This window comes from Schistocerca serialis, chromosome 2 (genome assembly GCF_023864345.2).
Source record: "Schistocerca serialis cubense isolate TAMUIC-IGC-003099 chromosome 2, iqSchSeri2.2, whole genome shotgun sequence".
In the NCBI taxonomy this organism is placed as follows: Eukaryota; Metazoa; Arthropoda; class Insecta; order Orthoptera; family Acrididae; genus Schistocerca; species Schistocerca serialis.
In genome coordinates, this window is record NC_064639.1 from 88,218,239 (window position 1) to 88,224,266 (window position 6,028).

Here is a 6,028-nt window from a genome sequence, read left to right on the forward strand (position 1 = left end):
TAACAAATTTCTCTTCTTCAGAAACGATTTCCTTGCCATTGCCAGTCAACATTTTATATCCGTTCAACTGCACTTCCAAGTCCTTTGCTGTCTCTAACAGTATTACAATGTCTCGGCGAACTTCAAAGTTTTTATTTCTTCTCCATGAATTTTAATACCTACTCCGAATTTTTCTTTTGTTTCCTTTACTGCTTGCTCAATATACAGATTGAATAACATCGGGGAGAGGCTACAACCCTGTCTTACTCCTTTCCCAACCACTGCTTCCCTTTGATGCCCCTCGACTCTTATAACTGCCATCTGGTTTCTGTACAAATTGTAAATAGCCTTTCGCTCCCTGTATTTTACCCCTGCCACCTTCAGAATTTGAAAGAGAGTATTCCAGTTAACGTTGTCAAAAGCTTTCTCTAAGTCTACAAATGCTAGAAACGTAGGTTTGCCTTTTCTTAATCTTTCTTCTAAGATAAATCGTAAGGTTAGTATTGCCTCACGTGTTCCAACATTTCTACGGAATCCAAACTGATCTCCCCCGAGGTCCGCTTCTACCAGTTTCTCCATTCATCTGTAAAGAATTCGCGTTAGTATTTTGCAGCTGTGACTTATTAAACTGATAGTTCGGTAGTTTTCACATCTGTCAACACCTGCTTTCTTTGGGATTGGAATTATTATATTCTTCTTGAAGTCTGTGGGTATTTCGCCTGTCTCATACATCTTGCTCACCAGATGGTAGAGTTTTGTCATGACTGGCTCTCCCAAGGCCATCAGTAGTTCTAATGGAATGTTGTCTACTCCCGGGGCCTTGTTTCGACTCAGGTCTTTCCGTGCTCTGTCAAACTCTTCACGCAGTATCGTATCTCCCGTTTCATCCTCATCTACATCCTCTTCCATTTCCATAACGTTTTCCTCAAGTACATCGCCCTTGTATAGACCCTCTATATACTCCTTCCACCTTTCTGCCTTCACTTCTTTGCTTAGAACTGGGTTGCCATCTGAGTTCTTGATATTCATACAAGTGGTTCTCTTGTCTCCAAAGGTCTCTTTAATTTTTCTGTAGGCAGTATCTATCTTACCCCTAGTGAGACAAGCCTCTACATCCTTACAATTGTCCTCTAGCCATCCCTGCTTAGCCATTTTGCACTTCCTGTCGATCTCATTTTTGAGACGTTTGTATTCCTTTTTGCCTGCATCATTTACTGCATTTTTATATTTTCTCCTTTCGTCAATTAAATTCAATATTTCTTCTGTTACCCAGGGATTTCTATTAGCCCTCGTCTTTTTACCTACTTGATCCCCTGCTGCCTTCACTACTTCATCCCTCAGAGCTACCCATTCTTCTTCTTCAATTGTAAGTATAGCAATAAAATATATATGTGTTCGATTTGGTAGGATGATTCTGTCTATGTGCGGCCTGTGGTGGGAATGATTCTCAAGATTCTCGCTAACAGTGGGAGGCCATCCGAAAGGAGAGGGCTGTTGGAATGCTGGAATGTAGTTGACTTAACCGTGTAGTCGTCTAGACGGCCGAATAGCCAAATAATACCTAGTATGTGTTGGACAGCTTTCGTGATCAAGTGGAAATTTGACGAGATTGAATATGGATGTTGTGTCTGCGCTGGGTCATTATTCTGTTACCATGTAAATTGTTTGGTCGAGTGCCTCTTCACATTTGACTTCTTTATTTAGTTGAGAGGAGGTCGACTGTGGTGTGCGCATCTAGCAGACGTTATGTGATTTTTTAAATTATAGGTCGTGATTTGGAAACTGCTAAATCACGGAAATCTGTATTCGTGAGTGGAAATATCGGGTTAGACGTAAATATGTTCGGAAAGGTGATGAGTTTCCAAGTCGAACGTGAAAAACTATACAGATTTTTGCTCATAAAACTGGACTTTGTGCTATTTTCGTGAGAAATAGGACATTTATTGTGATCGGAAATGCTTGGCTTTATTATAGGAGCGAAGTTACATAAATAATAATCTAGCGCTGAACGGTGACTCTCGTCCAGTCCTACTCAGCACACTATGTGACGTAAAAACGAAGTCTGTGAATGCTAGGCGTTGTTGGGCTGTGACAGCAGTACTTCGTAGTCATTAGGTTAGGGGAACAGGATGCGTGTGGAGGGTAAGCGGGGCTTTCCCGGCGAGGCATTTCGGCGACGCAGGTGCCGTGAGACTATTAGCGTAGTAGCTCGATCTCATAGTTTGTGATTGTATATGGATGATAAGGCAGTCTTTTAGGATGAGGATCTCCCACTGGCTTCGGTTAGGCTGATTTTGTCGTAGGCGTGTGTAGTGAACTCTGACATCAATCAGGGATAGATGGTATATGCTTGGAGCTAATAGACTCTTTTAAACGTATCTCTGTCGAACCGCAGTTGAACGCTTTTCCCCTAGCTTGCAGGTATAGTGTAGAGTTTGCAAGTTTCTGTTGCTGGTTTCGAGTGGTATAACTTTTTTTCCCAAACAGGATAACACGATTGGTCAGTATTTTGCGTAGCCTTGCGGTTCGTGTGCGGTGCTATGCATATAGTTGTGTAATTAAAGCACGATAAGGTGAGTTGTATAGTTAGTTTTTGCGATTTTAAGCCGTCCTTATGCAGCGCTATTCATATAGTTGCGTAATTAGGAACGATCTTTGTGATTAATTATTTACTTAGGATTGATATTTGGGTCAGTCTCCCGCTTCTGGTGAGTTTGAATGTGTTAGGGGATGCACTTAGGCTTTTCATCCAGTCGAATCAGGGTTTGAGAAGTTAATGAGATTTACTTGCACTGAGTGTTTGTGCACTGAATTATATTCAGGTGTTTAAGCGTTGTGAGCGTGTTTGCGTGCCTTCTTATTTCAGTGATGGGCATGGTGTGTACTGAATTATTTAAGTTGGGTATTTTGAGGGAGGTGGCCAGGCAACGAGGTCATCGATCTCATCGCATTAGGGAAGGACAGGGAAGGAAGTCGGTCGTGCCCTTTCAAAGAAACCATCCTGGCATTTGCCTGGAGTGATTTAGGGAAATCACAGAAAATTTAAATCAGGATGGCCGGAAGCGGGATTGAACCGTCGTCCCCCCGAATGCAAGTCCAGTGTGCTAGCCATTGCGCGACCCCTTAATTTACGAGTTGTTTGCGTCTCTGCACATCAGCGTAATGCAGTACGTAGGAGTACTTTCGAGCTATGTGAACTGTATATTGTGACTCCGAGCACGTTAGTGTGAGAGTTTTGCATTAGCGCAATAAATAAATTAGGTGAAATTCGTAGCTAAATAAATTATCCAAAAAAATAAGTAAAATACACTCCTCCCTTTCTCCAGCAGCCCAGAACAGGCTGATTCGTTTTTCACATAAACTTTCGCTCGTTCCAGACCGCCAGCAGGGTGAGTGTTTTGTATCAGCGTAATAAATAAACTAGGTGACATACGTTCCTCGATGTATATAGGAAATGTGGCTGGATGACCTTGAAAAGCTGTTGAAACTAGGTAGTTTGAAGTGTAGTGAATCCCTTTCCTTACCTATATAAAGCTTTGTGGGACTTGGGCCGCACGTAAGGCTGGCCCAGGCGGAGGTGAGTTTTCGTAGAGAAAGGCAGGATGTTTGTGTCCGGCTGACGTTAGCGGGTGTGAAAGTACGCGAGTCGGCTGTCGATCGTATTATCAGCGCGCGACACGCACATATAGCCGGATGACAACGTGAAATATCGCAAAGTGCAGCTATCGACATCCCAGCCTCTTGTGACGGTAACATGACACTAATGATATAGATAATAAATTTAAAGAATTATATTCGAATTAATCGTAAGCTCTCAGAGTAAAATTGGAGAACATTTTCTAAGATGATGGCTAGCATACTTGATGGTGGTACTGCGTATAATTGTTTAAATAAAGACCTATGTCCAGTGCAAGTAATACAGCTATCGATATATCAGACTCTTGTGGCGGCAACAAAAAAAATTATGGAAATTATATTGGAACTGAATGAGCAACACGATATTAACCCCCATCAGCTGCATGAGTAAGCTCTTCGAGCAAAATTCGAAATTCCAAGAGGATGGCGAAGACACTTGATAGTAATACTTAATCTAATTGTTTGAATAAAGACTTATGTCCAGTTCCCAGGAAGAGCTGACTTAGGTTAGTGGATGTAGCTCAAGTGTTCTTTATTTCCCTCTATTTTCTTAGGTTAGTAGAAGTAGCCCAATTGACCTACCTTTCCGCCAAAATCCGCTATTTGGGATAACAGCCGCATTTGATGGTGGTATTGGCTCTAATTGTTTAAATAAAGACTTATGTCCAGAACTGAATGAGATTATACAATACAGCTATCGATATCTCAGCCTCTTGTGGTGGTAACTCAAAACTAATGCTGTAGGTAGACAATAAATTTAAACGAATTGAAACAAATTTACAGGCACTTAAAGAAATTTAAACAAAGTTAGAGAAATTTATAAAAATTATATTCGAATTGAATGTAAGCTCTTAGTGCCAAATTCACACACATTTTCCAATAGGATGGCGAAGACAATTGATGGTGGTACTGTTTATAATGGTTTAAATAAAGATTTCTGTCCAGAGCTGAATCAGTGCATGTAATAAGATATTACAAGACTGAGAAACTGATATCTCAGCCTCTTGTGGCGGTAACACAAAACTAATGCTGCAGAGAGATAATAAACTTAAAAATTTAAATAAATGTAAATAAACTTATAGACCAGAATGAGATTTTCACTCTGCAGCGGAGTGTGCGCTGATATGAAACTTTCTGGCAGTGGGTCGTGCTTCGGTAGCTCAGTTGGTAGAGCGCTTGCCCGCGAAAGGCAAAGGTCCCGAGTTCGAGTCTCGGTCGGGCACACAGTTTTAATCTGCCAGGAAGTTTCAAATTTATAGACATTTAAAGAAATTTAAAGAAATTTATACAAATTTAAACAAATTTATAGAAATTATATTCGAATTACATGAGCAGCCTGTAGTGGGGGCGACACCATAACAACTCCATTCAGCAAAATTTTCCAAGATGGCGGTTAACACAATTGATGGTGGTACTGCTTGTAAGTCTATATCTAAAGACTTATGTCTAGTCTCTAGGAAGAGACGACAGGTTAGTGGAGCTAGCCTCAGTACGATTTCCTTGTCGCCATTTCCTAGGGTTAGTAGACGTAGCCCAGTTGACCTATCTGCCCACCAAAATTCAAACTCTAGCCAGTTCCTAGGACGGTGTGACTTAGGTTAGTGGAGGTAGTCCAACTGCCCTTTCTTTCCCACCATTTTCTTAGGTTAGTATATGTAGCTTAATTGACCTACCTTCCCACCAAAATTGAAACTTTTCTCGAGTTAGTAGGTTGGGGTGGCTTAGGTTGGTGGAGATAGCCCAATTGACCTATCTTCCCGCCATTTATGGATAACGGTACTCGCATCATCAGCTGACGTCAATCGCGTCAACAGCTGACGTCACGTGACATCACTTACTTACGTCACAGCCGCCATATTGGATTTGGGGTGACGCCTCCCCTGGGGTGACCCACTTTGGGGTGACGTCCCTGTTGCTCTACTACTGCCGTCAGGATATGCACATTTGAGGCGAAGTTGAGCGAACTAAATGGCTACAAGAATGACATTTATTCACAAATATGGAGCGTACCCCAGAGGTGCATTTAACATGGAACGCACGTTAAAAAACCTAACACTATGATTTCTTACTAACAGACTGTAATACTTTAATGATCATCATTATTTAGGAAGGACTGGAATGATATGGAACGAAACATGGGCACGAAATTCTTCACACAACGATTCAAGTCGATATAAAAGTTATCCGTTCGCCTGTAATAACTGAATCGTTATGACTGAATACTGGCCGATTAAAGAACAATTTCGGCTCCACATGAGTCTAATTAAAACGGTAGCGGAAAAATCTCTGGCAAAAAGCCCGTATTGCTCCTAATGCTATGGGTTAATCGTTATAGAGATTCCTAACTTAAAACTGAAATATTTCCCATCCAAAATATTTGTTCAGGTGGCAGCAGATAGATAATATTTACAGA

The 6,028-nt window shown here is 41.3% G+C and overlaps 1 non-coding gene across 1 annotated transcript; it reads left to right on the top strand.

Annotated features, from left to right (window-relative positions):
- The first annotated feature begins 4,763 nt into the window (after nt 1-4,763).
- On the top strand, nt 4,764-4,838 carry Trnas-cga (transfer RNA serine (anticodon CGA)). The gene has a single exon. It is a non-coding gene; the product is annotated as a tRNA-Ser (tRNA).
- The last annotated feature ends 1,190 nt before the right edge of the window (nt 4,839-6,028 follow it).